Genomic DNA, 24,397 nt, shown 5'->3' with positions numbered 1-24,397 from the left:
TTCCATATCTTAATGAACCTCCCTCAATCATGAAATGTTTTAATTCAGAAAAAATTGCTACATAAACATACTGGAGTCACTATTCTAGTTACTCTAGTTAGAGTTAATAAGAGATGTGATTTTCAAGTCTCATGAAAGTTAAATCCCAGAAAAGACAGATAGAGAATATTTATTAAATTATGTCAACCACTGTACTATCTTTGAAGGATATGAAAATATCCTTCAAAGGATATTATCCTTTGAAGGATATTATGAAGAAGAATAAGATGGAAAAGAAAGATAAGAAGAGTGTATATATGTACAAAGTTCACAAATTTAAGTAATATATCATAGGAAGAGTAAATGAGAATATATGAACAAATATTGGAAAAGTTGTGAATCTGAGTTTGCTGGAGATTTGTGGATGGGTTATCTACCCATCCTGTACTAGAATCAACCCATGCATTGGTCTTAATAAGGACTCTTCTTAAGATTTTGATGAGATATTCAAATGAGTATACTGGGAAGACAGTAAGTGCTTAGATTGTTGGTTAGAAGTCATAGATAAAATGATGAGAATATGTTTCAAACATAAAAAGATGTGTAATTATTCTAAGAACTTTGGCTTGTTTTTCTCCAAAGTTGGTAAAGTTACTGTGGCTATACTAATAGATTAAAGACAATGATAGAATAAATGGAAGAAAAAAATGGAGAAAACTGGGACTAATTTAACAAATACAAGGTATCCTGATACTAGAATTGATGGAATTTCTTGAAGAATTCAATGTGGAGCAGAAGAGAAAGAGAAAAAGTTGAACAACTCTAAGGTTTTGCCCCAAGTAAAAAAAGAGTTTGCTGGTAGTAAGGTAAAGAAACATGAGTTAAGAGCTGACAGGAGTTTCTGGATGGTTAAAGCAGTACATTTTAAGTATGCTAATTGTGAGCTGATTATTCGTTTTCTAAACAAAAGTGTCATGAAACTCTTGAATACAAGTGTGAAGCTAAAGGCACAGATGTAAATACAAAAGACAATTTAAGGTCAGAAACAGAAAATTTACACTTACCCTTTATTTTTTTTCTCTAGACAACTTTGTAACAGTTGTACATAATATTCTGAAAAAATTTAAACTGTTTTAATATTGGGTCATAAACATCTTTAGAATTGTGTTAAAGGTAGAACAAGATCTTATAAATCTAAACAAATACAGCCAAATGTGATTGGTATCATTTTGAAAGCTTTTTATTTTACCTTATTTACTTTCTTCACGTAACTTTTTATTCATTTTATTTATTCATTGCTGAAAAATAGAAGTGGGAGGGCACACAAATCCTAATATAGGGATATTTAGAAAAATTAATAGTAGTACTATGACCATATTGACAAGTAGCAGAATCAAGTTGGTATATTGGCTTTATATATATTTTTTGTTTTGTTTTATTTTTATTTGTTTCATTATGTTTAGACAGATTCTTCTTAAGTATGACAGGCTGCCCTTTAATTTTCTACATACTCCATGGAAATCTCAAACTTGTGATCCTACTGCATTAATATCTCAAATGTTGAAACTGAAAGTATGTAACATACTAATATTATAAGTACTTACATAAATATAAGTTGAAACTGCTTGGAAAAATGTGTGAACAATACTTAATCACTGTTCTTTTTACTATAAATTAGAAGGATGCATATATTAGTGTTAATTCTTGAAAAGCTTTATGAAAGTAAAATAACTGTCACTAGAATATCTATGCTATTTCTGTAATTTCTTATTATTGTTTCATTATTGTTCAAGATGCCCGAGACTTTATTTAATAAGTTATTTAATCAATGGAAGCAGATCTATGGAGCCTCTTTCACTGGTATTTTTGCCTCTACAAAACCTTATGAAAGGCTGGCAGCCAAAGTACATGACTTGAAACTGATAACGGACTCCCAGACAGAGTTATTAACTTAACAGGCTGGCAAGCCAAGCACGTGTAAGATTCTGCACAGAGCCTTACCAACCTAAGACAGAAGAGCATGGCTTATGATAATGCATATTCCACTCCACAACGGGTAAGGAAGGCTTTCTTGTCAGAACAACCTAAGACAGGCTCAGTCTCATTTATGCAATAAAAATGGGGAGATGTGGAGAGTTTTGGGGGCTGCCTGGCAGGAATCTGACATAGGCCAAGGACAAGGAAATGGACTGCAGGCAGAAATCTGACATTGGGCTGGAACAAAGAAGTAATTTCAGGCAGAAATCTCAGTCCTAGGCTAAAACAAAAAAGAAATTTCAGATAGGAATCTAAGTCTTAGGCTAGAACAAAGAAGTATTTATAGGCAGAAATCTAAATCTTAAGCTAAAACAAAGAAGTAGGCTTCAGGCATGAAAATGACTTTGGTCTAGGACAGGGAAGTATGCTCAGATATTTTGATTATCCTGATAATCACAGGACTCTGTTTATTGTCCTGTGTGTTCTTTGATTATCTGAGTTTATTGTCTTCCTTATTCCTGGACTATTTGCATCTATCGTATTTCTAGTTCCTCAAACTAGAACTGACCTTAATACTTGCATGTAATTTAAACAGTATAAAATCAAAAAAGGAGGAGGAGGGATGGGATAGGTGATTAATGGATGACGGGAATGGGGAAGGGGGATAACATCTGAAATGTAAATAAATAAAATATCGAATAAAAAATACAAAAAAACTTTATCTACAATATACCTTAGTCTTATATTCAGTCTGCCAGAAGGAGAATCTATTACAGATATTCGTATAACCTCAATTTCATGCGCCATTTGTAACCAGACCATTAAGTGGTGAATATAGTTGAGAAGGCATCAGTGATAAAGCCCTTTATATCATAGCCAACTCTGTATTTCTTAACATGTAAATGAATCATTTAAGTTGTGATACATGACATTTAATGACTTCAAAATCAATCAATGTTGTGTATCTATGAACTAAACATGTAGTCATGATGTCTTTGACTACCTAACCTGTGACTCTTAAAGGTACCATCTATAGTAATATTTTGTTTATGTATGCAGGAACTATTCCACAGCTGTATAATGAGACTCAGTATTCCATTCAAAATTTTTACTTTAAGTCTCATCTCTCTGATTCACGTGGTTTTTACAGCAACAGCACCATCACAGATTTCTGCAGTGAGGTAAAGCTCCAGGTCTATTGTCTCTCAGGGAGCAACTAGCTCAGTTTAATGGTTCAGCACTTGAAATGTGGCAAAGAAGAATAACTGATTATAATTTTAATATCATTTTAAAGTTAATATTCATTTGTGTTCATGACTAGCATACGATAGAGTCCAGCTATAGAGCAAGGATGTACCAAATACTGTGACTTTCTGAGTGTTGTTCCCATGTCTCACTTGGCTTTGTGTCAGAGATTAGTGCATCCCTTGTTGTAACAATTCATGATGAGGTTAGGTATAGAGAAGAGAGATTGTTGCTGAGTTCATCTATGAGCTAGGAAGTCTAGATTCTGCTTTGTGTCTGTTCATTCATAACTGTCTTCTTCACAGTTTCGTTTATTTATTTTTTAAAAGTATTTGTGGTGACCCTTATCTTTGGTTTATTTCAAGCCCTTCCACTCAGTTTAGACAAAAAACCAAAACCAAAACAAACAAAAAGCACTGTTGCCTGCTTTCTGGCCTACTCGCCAGGAGATCCTACCTTGGGAGTTGGAGATGAGATGGCAAGGAGTCAAAGACATAGACTCCGGGAGCAAGTGAGAAACACCACAGCTAGCTCTCTGAACACCACACCGCTGCAAGCTCCTTTAATAGCCTCCACCTGCGCTGCCATTGGTCCCAAGAAAGCATCTCTTCTAAATAGCAGTTCCCGATTGGCTGGCATTGTCTGTACCAGCAATCATTGGTTTCTCAAGCAGTCCTCAATTTGGTCCTCCAATAGGAGATACTTTTGTGGCCGCCCCCCCCCCCACCTTCTCGGCATTTAGATAGGGGTGGCTCCACCTTTCCTGCTACAAGGTGCCAGCAGGAAAACATCCAGTGGTTGGAATTTAGACTCCTTTGCTTTATATGAGATTTATGGCTTCAGAAGTGAGATCCTAGCTTAAGTGAGTTGTTCAGTCTCTACAGGTCTGTCTACTCCTTGTGTGTAGAATAAACGCATTTCTTACACAACAGTGTTAGAAGAGTAGGAGAGGGTAGTCCTTGAATATTAGATGTCTCGATGTTTGTCAGGATGTCTTAGTTACTTTTCTGTTGCTGAAATAAATGCTCAGCCAGAAGCAACATTAAGGCCGGAGGGTTGCCTTCGGTTCATAGTTCAAGGCATAGTAAAGGCAGGAGGATCATAAAGCAGTTGGTGACAAGGCACCTGTAGTCAGGAAAAAGAGAACAACTAATCCCTGTACTCACTGCATTTTTCTATATGTATTCCAGGATCCCAGCCCAGGGAATTGTGACATCCAGAGCAGATGAATCTTCTCACCTAAATTACCATAATCAAGGGAGTTCTTTATAGGCACACCTAGCACTAATTTATACCTCACAGGTATTCCTGGAGGGTGTTTATTCTAAATCCTGTAAATTGACAATGCTAACCAGCACACATAGATTATGGTAAACAAATATTAGCTGTGCATTGTTATTTTTCCTTACATCTTCCCATTTTTGCTCTTCTCTGTGTCTCTCAAACCAATGTGACACTTTAGGAAATGTTCACAACATCTTCAGATGTTTTCTAAGACTATGAGGTAACAATCAGGCTATGAGACTTCATGACTTACTACGCTGTTAAATTGAAAAAGAATATAGAGAGAAATGAAGACAAATGTAGAGCCTTGAAGAAAACAATAGCCTGGTAGGAAATAATGGCTGCCCATTGTTCCAATTCAGATCAGTGAAAAATAGCTGAGGTGCATTCTTAGCATAACAAAGTAGATCTGGCCTCTAGGTTCTCCCAACATTCCTCAGCCCCTACCTCGCATACTTTGTCCTCCACCCTGAATTTTCTAGCCCAGAAACTGGGATTATCCTCCCTCAGAGGAGACTCTTTTCTAAATAATCCAGATAATTTTGTCTCTCCATTCTTTTTTTTCTCTTCTCTATCAATGCTCACACTTTCTCTTTCTCTTCCCTCCTGTCTTCTTCCCCATGGTGACTTCCCTGGTCTCATTCTTCGGGACCAATGAACCTGCCTCAGAGTGGTTTTTCAATAAACCTGCATTTATATACTCAAATCTGGGTTGAGTTGGCTGATTTTACCAGCAGAGAAATAACATATCACACATCAGTTTGTGGAAATATCCTAGGGAAATAAAGTATAAAATATTATTATACTCATTAATAATTTATGCTTTTCCATGTCCTTTCAGTAAGTTATGGTGACAGTGAGTTTTACTACCCTGAAAGTGGTATATTTCCAATTGTTTTGTTCTATATACTAACATATTTCTCTGTGAAACTCTTATCTTGACCTATGCATGTTCCTGATGTCGCAGGGCATTAGAAGGAGTCCTATCCGAAGGTATATCATTAGGATTGGGTCACTCTACTAAACACTTTTTTCAATGTTTTCTAAGTATGGGTAAATAGCCAACGGCAAGCGTGAAGATTTTAAAGATTTTGTCTTATTCTTCAGTGGAAGCATGGATTGTGTAAAACTATTTAGTCTTTTATTGAAATATGTCCAATAACATCATTTATTGTGAACAAAATTAAGACTCTATGTTCTAATGATATCTCCTTCTTTTTCCTTCAATTTGGGATTGGTTTGGCTCATCCATTTCTCTTTGACTATAGCTAGCCACCCCTCCTTGTACTCTCAGAGAATAGGTGTGTTTTTTTTTTCACTTGTATTAAAAATCTACATCTTAGCATAATTCTAAGGTAGAGTAGTAGGAGGAGAAAGTCTCTGAAGGTATAGTGGTAAAATGCAAGATGGAGTAGGGGTGGGCAGGAAAATTGTCACTAACAACGTTTTATCTGAATAGCAAGTCACTTCTGGAGTTATTGCCATCACATTTGGGAGTATTTGAGTGAACTGTGGGGGCTGTTTCACTAACTCATTTTGTGCCGGAATAGACTATTTAAAATTGTCCTTGCAGCTCTGTCTTGAGGCAGGAGTCAGTTATTAGCAGTGATGATAAGGAAGGGTGCAGACATGTTAAGACATTGGTTACCCTCAGGATAAGCATAGATCAAGGCTCTCAGAGGAAACAACGAAATGGAAAGGGGAATTTCTCCTTGTCACCACTAGCATTTGTGGCTACCAGCAAAGGATCACTGTAAGCTGTTTCCAGCTCAGGCAATTGGAAAAACTGTAGCTCCTGCACTGGTGACTGTTGAGCTTGCCTGTCTTGTTTAAAGCTGTTATTTGCAGGGAATCTCCTGAGGTCCACAGTCATAGTAGAATTACTTACATAGAGAAGTGCAAGATTACTTCATGTCCATGAAAACCTCAATGTCACCCCTGAGTTAAAGAATTGATACGATTTCACTTTTGGATATGTGCTATATGCTTCCATACTACACACACAGACACACACACATACACACACTCATGAATGTTTGGATACTACTGGTAATGAAATCTGTATCATTTTGTGTTGAGGTGTGGAGTTATGTAGTTTCATTTGTCATAAAAGCTTTTTAAATCGAAGCAAAACTAGAATTTACAATACTTTAAAAAGTGTAAAATCAATATGTATCAATCACATTCTCCAATATCTGAAATATAGCACAGACAATGACTAGGAGGTTGCATCATATAAGACCATCATGTCCTCCTCTAATATTTTTAACTTCTCCTGAACAAAGCAGACCAAACAACAACACCCTCTTACAAAAGGAAAGACCCAAATCTACAAGCTTGTTTATTTTAGAATTAAAAAAAAAGAGTGCTGTTGCAAACCCTAGTTCTATTCTCTATTTTATGCAAAGATCAAAATGTCCCTTTTCTGTGAGAAAAGAAAGGCCTGAGCACATTTTGGATGCAAGAGTTATCACTAGCTTCCTACCCCTACCCTTTTCCCCAAGCGTTCTGACTTTGTCAAGAGTGATGAAGCCATCCACAAAGCACTTTTCCTTAATATTTAAATTCCCTTTGAGGTTTAAGAGAAATTTAATCCACATGTTTCTAATTCATTTGCACTCAGTTCATAAAAACTGTTCTTCAATTTGATCTCATTGTGGTCCAGGGGCATTAAAGAGCTTTCAAATGAGCCTTCCTTCTTGAATTGAAATCCAGATGTTGTGTTTTGTCAGTTCTAAGCAAATTTGAAACTTGAAAAAAAAAAGTCTTGGCCATAAATGGGAAAGCACAGATGGTTCTGGAACTTGATGAGGAAAAAAAAATGTCAATAATAGGAATCCTCTTAAAAATGTAAGGAACTATATCATTTGTAAGGATTTCATTAAATAGATGAACAATACTGTGCTCATTTAAAGATGGCAGACCCTTGCAGAGAGGAGAAACTGAATGATCTGGGTCCAAGCTGTGAGTGAGATGGAGCCAGAAATCAACCCTCAAAAAGCTCCTTTAAGCTACTTATAAAGTGTGATTAAAATAAGTAAATAGTAGGAGGGTGGGAAGGATGGAATCAAATGCTGGAGCCAGATGGTAACACTGTCAAGGGGAGAAAAATAAGGTTATTTTTCTCATTTGAAATTTTCCCTCACATTAGTCACAAAAGAAAGTGGGGAGAGAAATGTTGTTGAATATAACGCAAGACAAGACAGCATATTCACCTTCGAAACAATTGTACTCCTGGATTTTCCAGAACAGCTCACTCTTCAGAATTCACATTTACCTAGTCAATGTATGACACTTAAAGCAATTATGGAGGAAAATAGGTCATCTTCCATAAGGATGCTGTTTAAAACACTTGCTTTTCTTCATCTTTCTACCAATATGTCAATCTGTACAAATATAAACACATCCCTAACAGCCAACTAGTCGTCCTAGTCTCTTTAGACTACAGAATGTTAATTTCTCTGCCTGAGCTATAAACATCCTCATAAGCAATATGCATTGATCAACATGTTATGCACTTCGGTGGTGTCCTCTTGACATTCTATTTTTACGGAAAAGAAAAGCATAAAATGACATTAGTGACCACCTATGCTTAATGTCAGTGGATGGTGGTGCCTGTTTCTCCTCTAGAAATTCCTTTAGAATACATAAACCTGAATTTCAATTCCTGTTTTTCATTAGGACATATGGACCATATTTTGCTTCTCCTATAATCAGGACTTTTACTTCTGAAATGAATGTAAACTCTATATACCAAACAGCAAAGGTGAGGTGGGGGTGGTTGGGTATCAGATATGTTATTTCACAGTGAAACCTGATTCTTTCTATGGTAGTCAAAATTAATAAAAATAAATTTATAAGGTAAAAAGTAGTAAGCTATATTGTACATCTGTTCCTTTTCTACTTCCCTTTTTCCTGCATACAGTGAGCTACTGGAAGATATTGCTTGCAAAATCATGGATAATATTTTGTATATTCATATTTTTATCTTAATTTGTTTTTAAAAATAATTATAAAGTGTTCCCATAGGGTTGCTTTAAACTTCTTTCCACTAAAACTTTGGAAAACACTAAATTAATTTATGGCACATAAAACACACAACTTTTAGAGTATTTATGGTTTTCTATGTTTTAAAACTTCCATTTAATTCCCTAAGACCCCTTCCCACTTGGTTTTTCACTTTGCTCTGTATGACAGTTGCATGTTGACCTGCTCACGTATTGGTGTTGAAAAGCCTTGGTCCTGGTTTAGATTTTGCATTCTTCTAGACTAAGCCTCAAATCTTTTTCTTTTCAATTAAAAAAATCATTTACCTAAAATATCATTACATCATTTCCCTTTTTCCCTCACTCAATCCCCTCCAGTGCCCTCCTCATTGCCGCTCAGATTCATTGCCTCATTTTCATTGATTATTTCTATATACATATGTATAAATATATAATAAGTATATAAATGCAACATGCTGAGTTTGCTTAGCATTGCTTGTTTTTAATATGATTTCAGGGCTAAAAGCTTGGTGTTGGATAAGAAATTACGGGGTTCACCAATGAGAAAGACTACCACCCCTTCTCTCATTGATCACTAGTTGACTGTAGTTCTTTGTCCAGGCATATGGTTCCTTGAGATCCCACTTCCACACTAGCAGAGCCATTTTTTTTTCCAATATAAATGAGCAAGGGACATCTGTGTACATTAGTCATGACTCACTGAATCTTCTGAACAGCAGCTTAGTAAACACATTACAACTCCTTTTCATTCCACATAAGATAAGCTTTCCTTGCCCACAGTTAAGTGACAAACAGAACCAGTGACTTAAGAAAAGTTCTGTCTGCAGGGCAGTGGTGGTGCACGCCTTTAATCCCAGCATTGGGAGGCAGAGGCAGGTGGATTTCTGAGTTCGAGGCCAGCATGGTCTACAGAGTGAGTTCCAGGACAGCCAGGGCTATACAGAGAAACCCTGACTCGAAAAACCAAAAAAAAAAAAGAAAGAAAGAAAGAAAGAAAGAAAGAAAGAAAGAAAGAAAGAAAGAGAGAAAGGAAAAGAAAGAAAAGAAAAGTTCTGTCTGTAAAATAAGTTAGGGCAACAGTGTCACAAAGCTCTTGGGAGTGACCAACCAGGATATGATTTGACTTAAGTTCCACTCGGCAAGATGGAACCCGTATCAAACACTACACGGGTGAACAAAACCAGGAACTAGATAGCCCAGAGATCTGGAGTAAAGCCAAATACTACTGGTCTAAAAACAAAAAGTAACAATAAAATGACTCCAAATGATACTCTGCTACATTCATAGATCAGAGCCTTCTTTATTCAGCCATTATCAGAAAATCTTCCTCCTGCAGCAGATAAGAGCCATTACAGAGTGCCAGAGCCAAACATTGCATATAGCAATATTGGAACACTCAGCTTTAAATGACCTGTCTCCATCACTTCCTTCCTCTCAGATCAAGAACTTTGTGTAAGTGCATTTGCTAATTGGGTGAAAGCTGGAAGGTATGGATGATGTCAGGAGAACAAGACCCTCTAAATCAACTGAGCCAAGCTCAAATGAACTCCCGGTGACTAAAGCAGCAAACACAGGGCCTACACTGTAGCAGTATATGTGTGTGTGTGTGTGTGTCTGTGTGTGTGTGTGTGAATGAGTGGGTCTCTGATTCTTGGTGTTTTCTCTTATGGCTCTTTTCCTTCTTTTCCTTCTGTTGGGGTGCCTTGTCCAACTTTGTTGTGATGTTTTGGATTTTTTTTAGCCGTTGTTTGTTTTTTAGTTCTTGGAAGCCTGTTATTTTCTAATAAAAGAAAAAAAAGGAATTAAGTCAGGAGGGAAGGGGAGGAAGGGAGGAACTGGGAGGCATATGGTGAAAGAAAATCAGAATATAACATATAAAAAAGAATCTACTTTCAATTAATGAGAGGTGGTGGTAGTCATTGCAATTCTTTGGGTGAAAAAAATCAGGCAAGGATGCTCTGATTAGAACTCATAAACAGATATTCTTAGTATCTGGAGCTGCTTCTCACTTCTGCTAGGCTGAAAAGAAGTATGGTACTCTAAGGAGGAGAAGACAGCAAGTAACCTCCCAGAATAAGCCATATCTGAAGAGTTTAATTCACACAAAGGAATACATCCTCCCTCTTCAATAAGCTACTGTGGATTCTGTGCTTTTTAGAGACATGTTTCCTCTCCTATTAATATGTAATAACACCTAGAGAACTGCATCCTCAAATTGCATAATATGATACTTATGTGCAATTATTTTTCTTCTTGTTATTGTTAGTACTATGATTATTATTTGTGGATGAAACTAACACTAAAAAATAGCATTCTTTTTCATCCTAAGCAGGCTTGGAATAGTTATTATGATCTTCAGTCTTAGCCCCCAGCTCCCACAGTGCAGACAGACCTAGGTAACAACTCTATTCAAAGAAAAAAGCGTGCTTCTCTCCTTGCATATGCCCAGCAGGTCTATTAAACAACTGTGATTTCTCAACCATTCACAGTTACTCCATGTTGCTTACAACTTTGTTTCAACACATCCTTCACACTTTTTATTTCCTTTCCCTAATTTCCTCTCTGCAGACTGACTCAGTATTTAATACTTGCTTGGGCAGCCTGATAGACTCCCTGGCTTCTCAGTGAGCTTTACTGGCTCTAGCAGGTAACTACTAAATGCTTGCATTTTCACTAGAGACTGAATCCCAGAATATACCATGAATTTTCATAAATGCACAGAGTAGTATAAAAATGTAAGTGGATTTTGATCCCAACTTGGGAAAGAGATGATACAGATATAAAAGGAACTGCTTTTCCTCTAGTATGAAGGAAGGATGGGGCAGCCTTGGAAGAAGGTATTGTCTTCTGTTATGCTTCAATCCTGACATCAAAGTACCTGCTATGCATCTTCATCTGAGTGGTTTTTTTTTTTTTTAGGATTATGTGTCTGCTGATATCTAGTACCTACATAGAAGATGTGCTACAGTTTGCAGTGAGAGGTTGGGATTCTTAAAACAAAACAAAGAAAGAAAGAAAGAAAGAAAGAAAGAAAGAAAGAAAGAAAGAAAGAAAGAAAGGAAGGAAGGAAGGAAGGAAGGAAGGAAGGAAGGAAGAAAGAAAGAAAGAAAGAAAGAAAGAAAGAAAGAAAGAAAGAACAAAAACCCAAGTTATGTTATGTAAACACGTTTTTGTTTTAATCCCAGGTGTGGGATATTAGGTTGCTTCAGATTATCCACAGCAGCAGACTATTTGCCTCGTAAGTGTTCTGGCAGGGGCATGATTCTGCCAGCTGCAGATAGTTTAATTCTGAGGATTCTGGTGAGGTTATAAATGCCAGAGCACCCAGCGGGCCAGGAGGAAGGAGGAGGATGTGGTTGGCCTGGGGCTGAGGCTGCGGCTGTGGCTGGACCAGGTTCGGGCTAGGGCTTAAAGTGGATAGGGTTCTGAAGAAGAAGAGGCAGCTGCTTCAGGTTGCTGCTGCAGTTTGTCAGGTTATTGTAAACAAAGATACAAGAAGAAGTTGGCGATATCCTGATTATGAATGTTGATCTTGCCCCAAGGAACCCACTGCCCCTAATCATACCTCCTTTCCCCTCTAACTTTTCTTCCTTCCTTCCTTCCTTCCTTCCTTCCTTCCTTCCTTCCTTTCTTTCTTTCTTTCTTTCTTTCTTTCTTTCTTTCTTTCTTTCTTCCTGGAGGTAGAGGGAATAGGATAAAAATACAACTGGTAAAGATAAATTACACCAACAATACTTAGCTTGGCTCTTGTGGTAGGAGGGGAGCTACAGAATACAATTAAAAAGACTAACATACGAAAGAAGCCAGTTGGAAGACAGAGCAGAATCCTTTTTCCATCAGGGCAACATACAAGAAATAGAATAGAACATCCCACACCATCATAAAACCTGACATAAACACAGGAAGGATGAATGCTATGTCACTGACCTACAGAGTGCCATGAGACTCCGAACTTTGTGAGCCCTTTTCTTTTCTTGAACTCACCAGCCCACTACAATTCTTGAACATACCGTTCCCTTCTTTAAAAAAGAAAAAAATTGTCTCTTCTGTTTTAACCATGAGTCCTGATCCCTTTATTACCACTGGGGAGCAATAATTTGATGTCTGTAAAAGGTACCCAAGGATACAGATTCATGCTGTGACATTATGATGAAATTCCAGAAGAAGTAACTAGCAAGTATGTTACTTTCTCTAGTACCAATTAAGGAAAGTTTCTGTGGATGCATTTGTGCAAAAATGTAGTTTCCCCTCAATTAAGTTTTCTTAAGTACAGAAATGAGGTTGCTTAAATCTTATCGTCAAAACCTGAACGTATTTGGAAACTAAGAGATCAGTCTGGAGGGAAGGGCCGTAAGTGGACCAAGAACCACAGATGGTCTTCATTGGTCTTCATTAGATTCACAGTAGTAATCTAATACTATTAAGATGACACCAGAGTTTCACCGCCACCCTCATCCCCTGTGACCCTACCCTTTCATCAGGACTGAAGGTTGGTCAAACAGCTCAGCTCCTGTTTGTATGTTCCTGATTGGCGTAATCATAATTTTAGTGGCAGACATTAAGCATCTGAAAATGTCTACACTTGCATATTTTAATTTGCTCTCCTCAATGCTCACTAGCTCATCTGAGCATTGACATACTTCTGATATGATTATGCCAGAAAAATATACACACACAAAAACTCATCTTAAATATAGGTGCTTCCTGTAAATGGAGATTTCCCCCATCTCCACTATGCCTTACCAGTGGTAGAAGTTTAAATACAACCTGCCAACTACCCTTTGTATACCCACCATCACCTTCCCTATTGCCCTAATAGCTAGTTGTTGCTTCTACATTATGTCCAGTATACAGAGAATATCTCTGCAGATGCTCAGAGGTAGAGGATAACATTAATAGGTTCCTTTGCAGTACCCCGTGCATCCTTAAGACATTTTATTGGTGACAGTTTCCCTCACCTATAGTAACCAGCCTTCTTTCCTCACCATTACTGATCCTCTGATATAAGTTTTCTTGGAAAACATTTTTATATATCTTGTAATTCTACCAGAATAGCATGTTAATAAAATATTTCTGGTATTTTTAAGAATTGTTTATGATGTAAAATGACCTTTATTGTCAATTCTGTTTGTGATTTAGCAAGAGTAGAGCAATACACTGCATCTTATTCATGAACAGAAATTTGGGCAGACATATATCTATGCATATGCTACAAGAAAGGTAACCATCTATCCAAATGTGTGCTTGTGCATAGAGTATGGTTTTTGAGCTTCTGTTTGTCTGGGTTACTTGGCAAATATCAATTAATTTCATGGGGGTATCTCACTTGGTCTTTTAAAAACCAGATGGCTTAATTGGTTAATCAATGGTGCTCTTAGGAGATGGCACTTAGTGGCTCAAACAAGGAATAAAAGAGGAGTGGTTACAGCAGTGCACTTAGCCACTGCCAAGTTCAAATATTTTTGATAGTCAATTTTACAGTCAATTTCAAAATAATCGCTTTTATTCATCAACACCATTAACAACTATTTCTTTAAAAACTGGTATTTGCCCATCCACTGATGACACTTAAATTTCTTAATGTTTCCAGTTTAAGTGAAAATGAACACTTGTGAAATTATCTATCATGATTATCTTCTTGTTGTGTGATTGTGGGAAGTAAATGATTGAGATTTTAAAAAATTTATAAAAAGATGGGCTGGAGAGATGGTTCAGCAGTTTAAGGCACTTGGTTTTCTTTCAGAGAACTAGAGTTTGGCCTGAACATAAACCAGACAGTTCCTAAATTCTGGTAATGATAGTTCTAGCTCCAGGGTAATCTGATATGCTTTTCTAGGCTCTGTAGGCATTGGTGATCCTGCACATGTAAAAATGCACACACGCGCGCGTGCACACACACAAACACACACACACACACACATAAAAATAAAAATGTTTAAACAAATTTAACAACAAATTATTGTATGCATTAAAGGTTCAGGTCCATTACCACTGAGCCTTCAGCTTTCTGTAAATTCAATGAAGTTAGATAAACTAAAGACAAGTCAATGGGTTTCTAGTAACAATTTTAGGGTTCACAACTAGAGTGGAATTTCTAATAGGTTCTGTCATTTTTTTTCGTTGACTTGGGATATCATACTTAACCTGCTGGAGTCATGTTACATTGTTGGCCTTGATGAAAGTTGGAGTAAGAAACTATCATTCATTGCTATGTTTCCTATTATCTTGACTATTTTTGTAGTCTAAACATCTTTACAATTTGTCAAAGTTGATGGCATTTCCAGGGCACATCACTCCATAAAGATGACAACAATCAGTCTGCCAATTCTAAAGAAATCAAATAATTATTTTAAATCATATAAAAGTTATCTAGAAAGCTTTTCTCTCATCTTTCTTCTAATTAAAATGATAAAACATTGCTATGCTGAATATGTTTTTATTAATATTGCTATGCTTAATAAGTGTGGAGAGCCGCATAATGCCACGCCCTTAAGATGGCTCCAGTCTCTGCCTTCCACCACCTGTTGGTGAGTGCTCTTAGGAGTAAACAAGTCCTTATTTGGCTGTGGCTAGTGATCTGGCTTGCTTCCGTGTATGTGGACCTATCTGCTGTTGCCACGTGTCAGACAGGGGTAGGCTAGTCCTAGAGTACTTAAGCCTGGGAGACACTTCCCCCGGGGTCAGAGAGAAGTTTATTCAAGGTCCTGAATAAACTCCTTGGAGAAGAGCTCCTGTGTCGCCTCATTGTTGCTGGACGAGGGTGGGCGCGACAAATACGTTTTTTTAATTCTGCAAGAATTTATTTTCTTTCTTTTTTTTTATTTCCCCGTTTATTGAAAATAGATACATTTTATCATCCAATATATCTTCAAGTCAGTTTTCCCTTCCTCTGCTCTTCCCAGTTCCTCCCCACCTCCACTCTCCTCAAGATACACTTCCTTTCTGTCTCTCCATAGATAAAAACTGACTTCTAAGAGATAACAACCAAACATGACTAAATAAAATGTAATCAAGTGAGGCAAAAGCTATGATATCATAGTCTGACATGGCAACTCAACAAGAGGAGCAGAGTTCCAAAAGCAGGCAAAAGAATCAGGGACACACTTGTTCTTATAGTCAGGAGCTCCATAAAAATATGAAACTAATAGCTATAATGTCTATGCAGAAGACCTGGTACAGACTCTTCTTGTATGCCCTGTCCTCTGCTTGCTGCTTCTGTCTCTGTGAGCTTATATGCAGACTGCAGCATATTAGTTGATTCTGAGGACCTTAGAATCCTGGTGTCCTCCACCACCTCTGCTCTTACAGTTTTTTGTCTCCTTTTTCATGGTATTTTCTGAATTCTAAGGGAAGGGATTTGATTAAAACATCCCACTTTAATGCCCTTTACGCTACAGATTTCTGGCTGTGGGTCTCTGTATCTGTTCACATCTGCTGTGAGAGGAGGCCTTCTCTGTAGATAACTGGATAAGGTGGTGATCTATGAGTATAGAAGAATACTATTAATAATTATTTTAATCATCTGAACTAGCCATCATTGGTTGCCAGGTGAGATTTTGAGGGGTGGAATTGGGTTGCCTTCAATTAAATTGTTGGCCAAGGGCGTCCATTGAGAATTTCCAAACATGCCAGGCTTTTCCTTGGACAAAGGGCTGCTCTTCATAAACTTAAACCTGAACTCAGTTTCCTAGGAACATATCCACATGACACATTGAAGAAGTTGAGTTGGCACCTACATGGAGCCTTCACTCCTACATTATAGTTTTTTTTTTTTTCATCTAGGAAGGTACTCAATAGGCTATAAGCAAAGATGCTTAGACATCCAACCTGCCACAGAACATTTGACCTACAATCTCTCCTACCTGCAAGTTATGCGAGGGCAATGGTGACACAAGACTTGGAGTAGCCAACCAGTGTCTGATTGGACTTAAGTCCTACTCTATGAGAAGGAGCACAAACTCAACAATACTTCATTAACCAAAATCCAGAGGCTAGATAGCCCGGAGACCTAGCAGAAAACAGTTAAAAATTTATTTGAGAATTTCTTCAATTGTATTTAGGTCATGTTCATCCCTCAAACTTATATTCTTCTAGGTTTGCATGCTCCGTTCTATAGACAACTTTTGTGTATCCTTGGTTGTCCTTTCCTGCAACTCTATAGACAAGGCTGGCCTCAAACTCAGAGGTCTATCTTCTTCTGCCTCCCAAGTGCTAGGATTAAAGGCATACAGCACCATTGCCTGGAGATTTTATTCATTTAAAAAGAAATTCATTGAGTATAGTTAGTATTTCCTATATACTTTTGTTTGAAGGGTGGTACACTAGAACATATTGGATCTTTGGGGTTTATATTCTTAAAGAGTGTTCTCTCTCTCTCTCTCTCTCTCTCTCTCTCTCTCTCTCTCTTTCCCTTCCTCCCTCCCTCCCTCCCTCTCTGTCTCTTCCTTCCCTCCTGTCAGGAGCGGGTGTGGTGACCATTCCAAGATGGCGCCTGGGACGGTTGCCAAGTCTTATGACTAACAGATGGCGCCTGGGATGGTTGCCAAGTCTTCTGACTAGCACCTGACTTCCTTACAAGTCTTCTGACTAGCACCTGACTTCCTTACAAGTCTTCTGACTAGCACCTGACTTCCTTACAAGTCTTATGACTAGCACCTGACTTCCTTACAAGTCTTATGACTAGCACCTGACTTCCTTACACACCCCGGAAGAGCCATGTCTGCAGGCTATACTGCGCAGACTTGATACTATGCATTATCAGGCCATCTAACAAGCAATACCTTGGACCAATTGAGAGCACCTGTGTGGCAGGATCTGCGTGGTGCAGGCATAGGGATTTAAGTGCAGACAGGAAGAGGCCGTCGAGCTTTTTTGGACATTGTTAAGGTTCCTGAATAAACTGCTTTGAGAAGAACTCCGCACTCCGCATGGTGTCGCTCCTTTCTGCGGGGGTCGAAATGAGAGCGACACCCCCCTTCTTCTCCTTTTCTCTCACCAAACAACTATGCATTTCCAGTAACTTCTCAGCTCCTCAACTAGTGGTTGTATTCACCTCCTCCATTCTGAAATTTAATTTGTCTCAAGATTTCAAAGATCTTGAGTATGCTGTCACAACCTCTGTGTGCCCACATTTGCAGCTTCTCTATTGTGTCTGGAAAACACTCTTCATTATACTCATCCACCACCTCTGGCTCTTTTGCTAAAGTTTGTAAGGGTAGTCCATTAGGTTCCCATGTGGTAACCTGCCGAAGACCGGAGAGGAGTTCCGAGAGAAGGGGTATCTGGGAGCTTCAAAAAGAAAACTTGATGTCAAATCATGGATCCAGCTGAAACCTGTGTTCTTTCTCCATGTCTTGTTTGCTTTTGTGTTTGTGTGTGTGTGTGTGTGTGTGTGTGTGTGTGTGTGAGAGAGAGAGAGAGAGAGAGAGAGAGAGAGGAGAGAGAGATCTCCAAGCAGTTCTCTGTTTTTATCATAAATAAATCTCTGGATAGCTCATCTCTTGCAGAACACAGATCTAGTCTTATATTTTACATATCAATCCAGTCATTTACTGTTTTCCTTTTGATTATCTTTATGAGTCAGTATCCCTTAACCCCAGGCCTTTGATTCTTTATTTCCTCTTTAAAATATTCAGTCTTTTTCTTTTTTCTTTTATTAAATATTTTCTTCATTTACATTTCAAATGTTATCCCCTTTCCAGGTCTCCCCTCTGGAACCCCATACCCCATGTCCTCTTCCCCTGCCTCTCAACTACCTACCTACCCACTCCTGCTGTCTCACACTGGCATTCCCCTACACTGTGGCATCGAACCTCCACAGGCCCAAGGGCTGCTACTCCCACATATGTGGCTGGAGCCATGGATCCCTCCATGTGTACTCTTTGGTTGGTTTTCCAGTTCCTGGGAGTTCCAGGGAGTCTGACCAGTTGACACTGTTGCTCCCCCCCCCATGGGAATGCAAACCCTCTCAGCTCCTTCAGATCCTGCTCCAACTCCTCCATCAGGGACCCCACACTCAGTCCAATGGTTGGTTTCAAGTATCCATCTCTGTATTTGTCAGACTCTGGCAGAGCCTCTCAGGAAACAGCCATATCAGGCTCCTGTCAGCAAGTACTTCTTGGCATCTGCAATAGCATCCAGGTTTGGTGACTGTATATGAGATGGATCCGTAGGTGGAGCAGTCTCTGGATGCCCTTTCCTTCAGTCTCTTATCCACACTTTGTCTTTGTATCACCTCCTGTAGGTATTTTGTTTCCCCTTCTAAGAAACACTGAAGCATTCACATTTAGGTCTTCCCTTTTCTTGGGTTTCATATTATCTGTGAATTGTATCTTGGATATTCCAAACTTTTGGGCTAATATCCACTTATAGTAAGTGGATATTGTGACTGGGTTACCTCACTCAGGATGATATTTTCAAGGTCCATCCATTTGCCTGTGATTGTCATGAAATCATTGTTTTAAATTGCTGAGAAGTTCTTCATTGTGTAAATGTATCACATTTCCTGTATTCATTCCTCTGTTGAGGGACATCTGTTTTTTTTCCAGCTTCTAGTTATTATAAATAAGACTGCTATGAACATAGTGAAGCATGTGTCCTTATTACATGTTGAGCATCCTCTGGGTGTATAGCTGAGTCCTCAAATAGTACTATGTCTAATTTTCTGAGGAACCACTAGATTGATTTCCAGAGTGGTTGTGCCAGCTTGCAATCCCACCAGAAATGGAGGAGTGTCATCTTTCTCTGTTGGGAGCCGCGACGAGAGCTGACAAAGTCCGCCATCGCTAGGTGGCGCTGTCGCCCGTAACTCTTCCTAGTACCAAGTAAACTGCGCATGTGCCATGGTAAGCCCGCCAAAGCTAAGCCCATCCCACGGCGTTTGGCGCGCTACGAGTAAGCAGCCAATCAGGGGGTGAATACCCCGCTCTGGGGTATATAAGCAGTGCTTTCCCACGCCTTCTTGGTCTTCTTGGTTTTCTTCTACCACCATTTTGGTTTTGGGAAATAAAAGTGTTTCTACGGAAGGATTCTAGTGTGTGTGTGTGTTCGTGTGTGTGTATGGTTTCGCCGGCGAGACTACATGCGCGCGCCCCGCACATTTCTCCACATCCTTGTCACTATCTGTTGTCACTTGAGTTTTGATCTTAGCCATTCTGACTGGTGTGAAGTGGAATCTTAGGGTTGTTTTGATTTGCATTTCCCTGGTGACTAATGTTGTTCAATAATTCTTTAAGTGTTTCTCAGCCATTTGATTTTCCTCAATTGAGAATTCTATGTTTAGCTCTGTTCCCCATTTTTTAATAGTTTCATTTGGTTCTCTGGAGTCTAACTTCTTGAGTTCTTTGTATATATTGAATATTACCCCTCTATCAGATGTAGGATTGGTACAGATCTTTTCTGTTCCCAATCTGTTTGTTGCTGTATTGTGCTATTGATGGAGTACTTTGCCTTATAGAAGCTTTGCAATTTTATAGTCCCATTTGTTACTTCTTGATCTTAGAGCATAATCCACTGGTGTTCTGTTCATAAAATTTTCCCCTGTGCCCATGTGTTCGAGGATCTTCTCCACTTTCTCTTCTATTAGATTCAGTATATTTGGTTTTATGTGGAAGTCTTTGATCCACTTGGACTTGAGCTTTGTATAGGGAGAAAAGAATGGATCACTTTGCATTCTTCTACATGCTGACCTAAAGTTGAACCAGCACCATTTGTTGAAAATGCTGTCTTTTATCCTGTGGATGATTTTAGCTCCTTTGTCAAAATCAAGTGACCATAGATGTGTGGGTTCATTTTTGGGTTTTCAATTCTATCCCATTGATCTACCTGCCTGTCACTGTACCAATACCCTGCAGTTTTTATCACTATTGCTCTATAGTACAGCTTGAGGTCAAGGATTGTGATTCTCCAAGAAGTTCTTTTATTATTAAGAATGTTTTAGCTATCTTGTGTTTTTGTTATTCCAAATGAATTTGAGGATTGCTCTTTCTAACTCTATGAAGAATTGAATTAGAATTTTGATGGGGGTTGCATTGAATCTGTAGATTGCTTTTGGCAAGATGGTCATTTTTACTGTATTAATCCTGCCAATCCATGAGCATGGGAGATCTCATTCACTACGATCAAGTAGGGTTCATCCCAAGGACACAGGGATTCTTCAATAAACAGAAATCCATCAATGTAATCCACTACATAAACAAACTCAAAGGGGGGAAAAAGACACATGATCATTTCATTAGATGTTGAAAAGACTTTTGACAAAATTCAACATCTTTTCATGTTAAAAGTGTTGAAAAGTTCAGAAATTCAAGACCCATACCTAAACATAATAAAAGCAACATACAGCAAACCAGTAGCCAACATCAAACTAAATGGAGAGAAACTTGAAGCAATCCCACTAAGATCAGGGACTAGACAAAGCTGCCCACTCACTCCCTACCTATTCAATATAGTAGCGGAAGTCCTAGCCAGAGCAATTAGACAACAAAAAGAAGTCAAAGGGATATGAATAGGAAAGGAAGAAGTCAAAATATCACTATTTGCAGATGATATGAGAGTACACTTAAGTGACACCAAAAAAATCCACCAGTGAACTCCTAAACCCGATAAACAACTTCAGTAAAGTGGTTGGATATAAAATTAATGAAAACAAATCAGTAGCCTTCCTTCCTCTACTCAAAGGATAAATGAGCTGACAAAGAAATTAGGGAAACGATACCCTTCACAATAGTCACAAACAATATAAAACATCTTGGTGTGACTCTAACCAAACAAGTGAAAGATCTGTATACTATAAGAACTTCAAGCCTCTGAAGAAAGAAATTGAAGACCTCAGAAGATGGAAAGATCTCCCAAGCCCTTTGATTCTTATGAGACAGCAAGCATGCATTATTTTCATAACAATGTAAAAGAATTCAGAGTGCTCTGTGCCTTTGTTAAGCACAGAATATAAACTAGTTGGCTGGGACCCTTCCCTGAAATCGCAATTTTCACCTTACCCAAGCTTAACCTTTCTATGTCCTAGGCTGATCCTGAACTCAGAAATCTGTCTTTATAAACATAAGCAAAAAACTTAGCTCTCTAGGATCTCTTGCTGAACACCACTCCCTAAATCTCTTTATCTCATTCCTTAGGAATTTTCTAACAAGTTGCCTCACAGTGCAGATGCTTTTGTTCTTTTAGATTAGTGAAACCTCTCATAAAACTCATATTGCATCCTTGATTTTACATAGTCGAAAAATTTTTGAACTCATGTATTTTGAGCTCCTTTCTGTAGCTTTAAGGGCTGTCCTGAAGGTACAAGGGTTTACTCTTCTGCTGAGGCATAGCCACACTGTCAACTCCTGAACTCCTACTGTTTCTTATTATCATGGAGCCACAAACTTTAACATGGAGTACATTCCTTGGAAGGAAAGATTCCTCCATTGCTAGTTCCAGAAAATTTGTACATTATTACATAAACAAGCGTTATGCCCACAGCCATCATCAACATTCTTGGAGGTTCACACCGGACCTCTGTCCCAGGTACAGGAACATGATTGCTCTGTTCCCACCAAGGCCATGCTTGGCTCAGTAGTCACACTGCTATCTTTGTCAAATAACATGTTTATCCTAATTTACAATGACCAATGAGGTGAGTGAATTTCTATATTTTGACTTAGTGCAAAATTGTTTGTTAAGCACTGTTTTTTTTTTAAATAATATTAATTCCAGTCTTGTCAAATAGATACAATCCTTTTCAGCAATTAGCCTACATGTGTGAAAAGTACAAATAAAACTTCAGTAAAAGGACAGAAAACATGTAAATAAATAAAAAGCCCCCATATGCATAGCCAATAGGAATATATCATTTCTCCACATTCTGGTTAGGATGGTACTGGTAAGTATGTGCTATGGAGGAAGGGTGGTCCTCTCATCCTTCCTGCAATAACATCTTTTCAGAGCATATAGCATCTCTGTTTACTTCTTACCATTTAATTCAGTCAGCTTCCTTAATGATTTGGTTGCATGTATTTCAGATTTCTCTGATGTTTTTCAGAGAACAATTCTGTAAAAAACAGCATTCCATTATTCATGGTGTGACTTAGGTATGAAATGTTCCCTCAGAAAACCCAAGTGTTGAATGTTCTGCTTCTAGCTACTGAAAGAAATGTTTCCTGGAGAATTTGCCATAGTCAATGACGTAATCACTTAATGAATTTGTAGTGGCATTACTGAGAGGTGGAGTCTAACAAAAGGAAGAATATTATTGCAGTATCATTTGGAGTTTGTTCCTGGACCTTCTTTTTGTCTAAGTTCCTGGCTACTTTGAGGATGGAGATTTCATTCACATATTCCCACCATGTTCAACCTTGCCACAGATCTAAAGACACAGGACCAAGGATGGTACCTCAGATTGAAACTTCTGAAACTGACACGAAATAGCATCCTTTAAATTTCTGTGCTCAGGTATTTCTCACAGCAATGTCCCAATATATTTTGCAGTCAGTTTTATGCATATACTTTATGGTATGATCCTCACTTTCACCGTTAGAATAATACATAATCTTCTCTCCATTTCCTTTGCCACTGTGCACGCTCAATCAGATTCTGTGTTTGGCACCCTCGTCAAAAAAGGGAGCATTCATTATCTGCAGCAGAGAAAGGGAAAATGTAAATCAATGTGTCATTTCTTTGCCAGTGACTTTCCAAAGGTTAGCTAAGCTGGCTTCCATTTCTGATCAGTGCCACACCCCTTTGCCAAGTATCTTCAAGCTCCCTGTCTTCTGACAGGCATAGCTGTCCTTCTGTTCTAGCTTGGCTGACTCTCCTCCTTCATGGTTTTAAGTGAAATACCATGTCCTCAGGCAAGCCTTTACTAATTATGCCATGTTATTTCAGAGGTCCTAGAATTTCTCAATGAATCTTGTTTTTGTATTTACATATTTACTTCCCACAATAGTTTATATGTCTAATAAATGCTTGAGAGAGTATAGAGATTACCCCAAATACTGTGACTACTATGTAAAGAACACACAAATATATTGTATTGTTAATGTCATAACATACACTTCTAGGCTAAATACTCTATCAGTATTTTAAATTATACATTAACCATAGTATAGAACTAGTATAGTCTCCTGAGGATTGCCAAGAAAAATAAAACAAAGATCTTAGGTGCAACATTAATTGGAAAACACATTGTTTAGTGGAATAATTTTACTTTTCTTTCTTGTATCATTGAACCTGAATCCAATATGTTTCTACTGTAGGCTATGTTTACTAGAATCAAACTACATTCAGCTATGGCTAACCTGTCTTTGAACATATGCTGTAGGCTGCATTTTACCAGAGCAGTGGGCACCAAGCTGTGAGACTAAACTTTTATCATCATCTCTATAAATCAAGATGAAAGCTGTGGACGTCCTCCTGTGGGCTTCACACTGGCTATAGGAAAACAAAAAGGTGAAATACTTAGAGCATAAAAAGCAATTCCAAAAACAATTATTTGGCATTAGCAGAGCACCATTGAGTAGCTTGAGCTTTGTTGTTGATGTTCTGTATATAATTTTTTCTTTGTCTTTTTTCTTTTCTTTTTTTTCTTTCCATTTAATTATTTAACTAATTGTTTATTCATTTATAAATCTAGATAATGAAGAATGCAGAAGCATATAATTGTAGGCATCAGGCTAAAACTGTTTTACTAATTTAATATCTCCCTGGTACCAACTAGAACTTAAAACAAATTTCCTCCCATTATTTTATGTTTATATACATTCTGTTTTATTTTAAAATAAGTAGAAACCCTTTCTAAGACAAGTGTGGGCTTATATTTCCCACATGTTCATATTCTTTTCATTATTTGTTTATTTTTAGAACATTACAAATGAGTGCCTGCCAAAATAAAATGGCATTTATTTCAGGTGTGG

This window comes from Grammomys surdaster, unplaced genomic scaffold (assembly GCF_004785775.1).
Source record: "Grammomys surdaster isolate TR1022 unplaced genomic scaffold, NIH_TR_1.0 201, whole genome shotgun sequence".
Lineage (NCBI taxonomy): Eukaryota > Metazoa > Chordata > Mammalia > Rodentia > Muridae > Grammomys > Grammomys surdaster.
Note: the sequence above shows the minus strand (reverse complement) of the source record.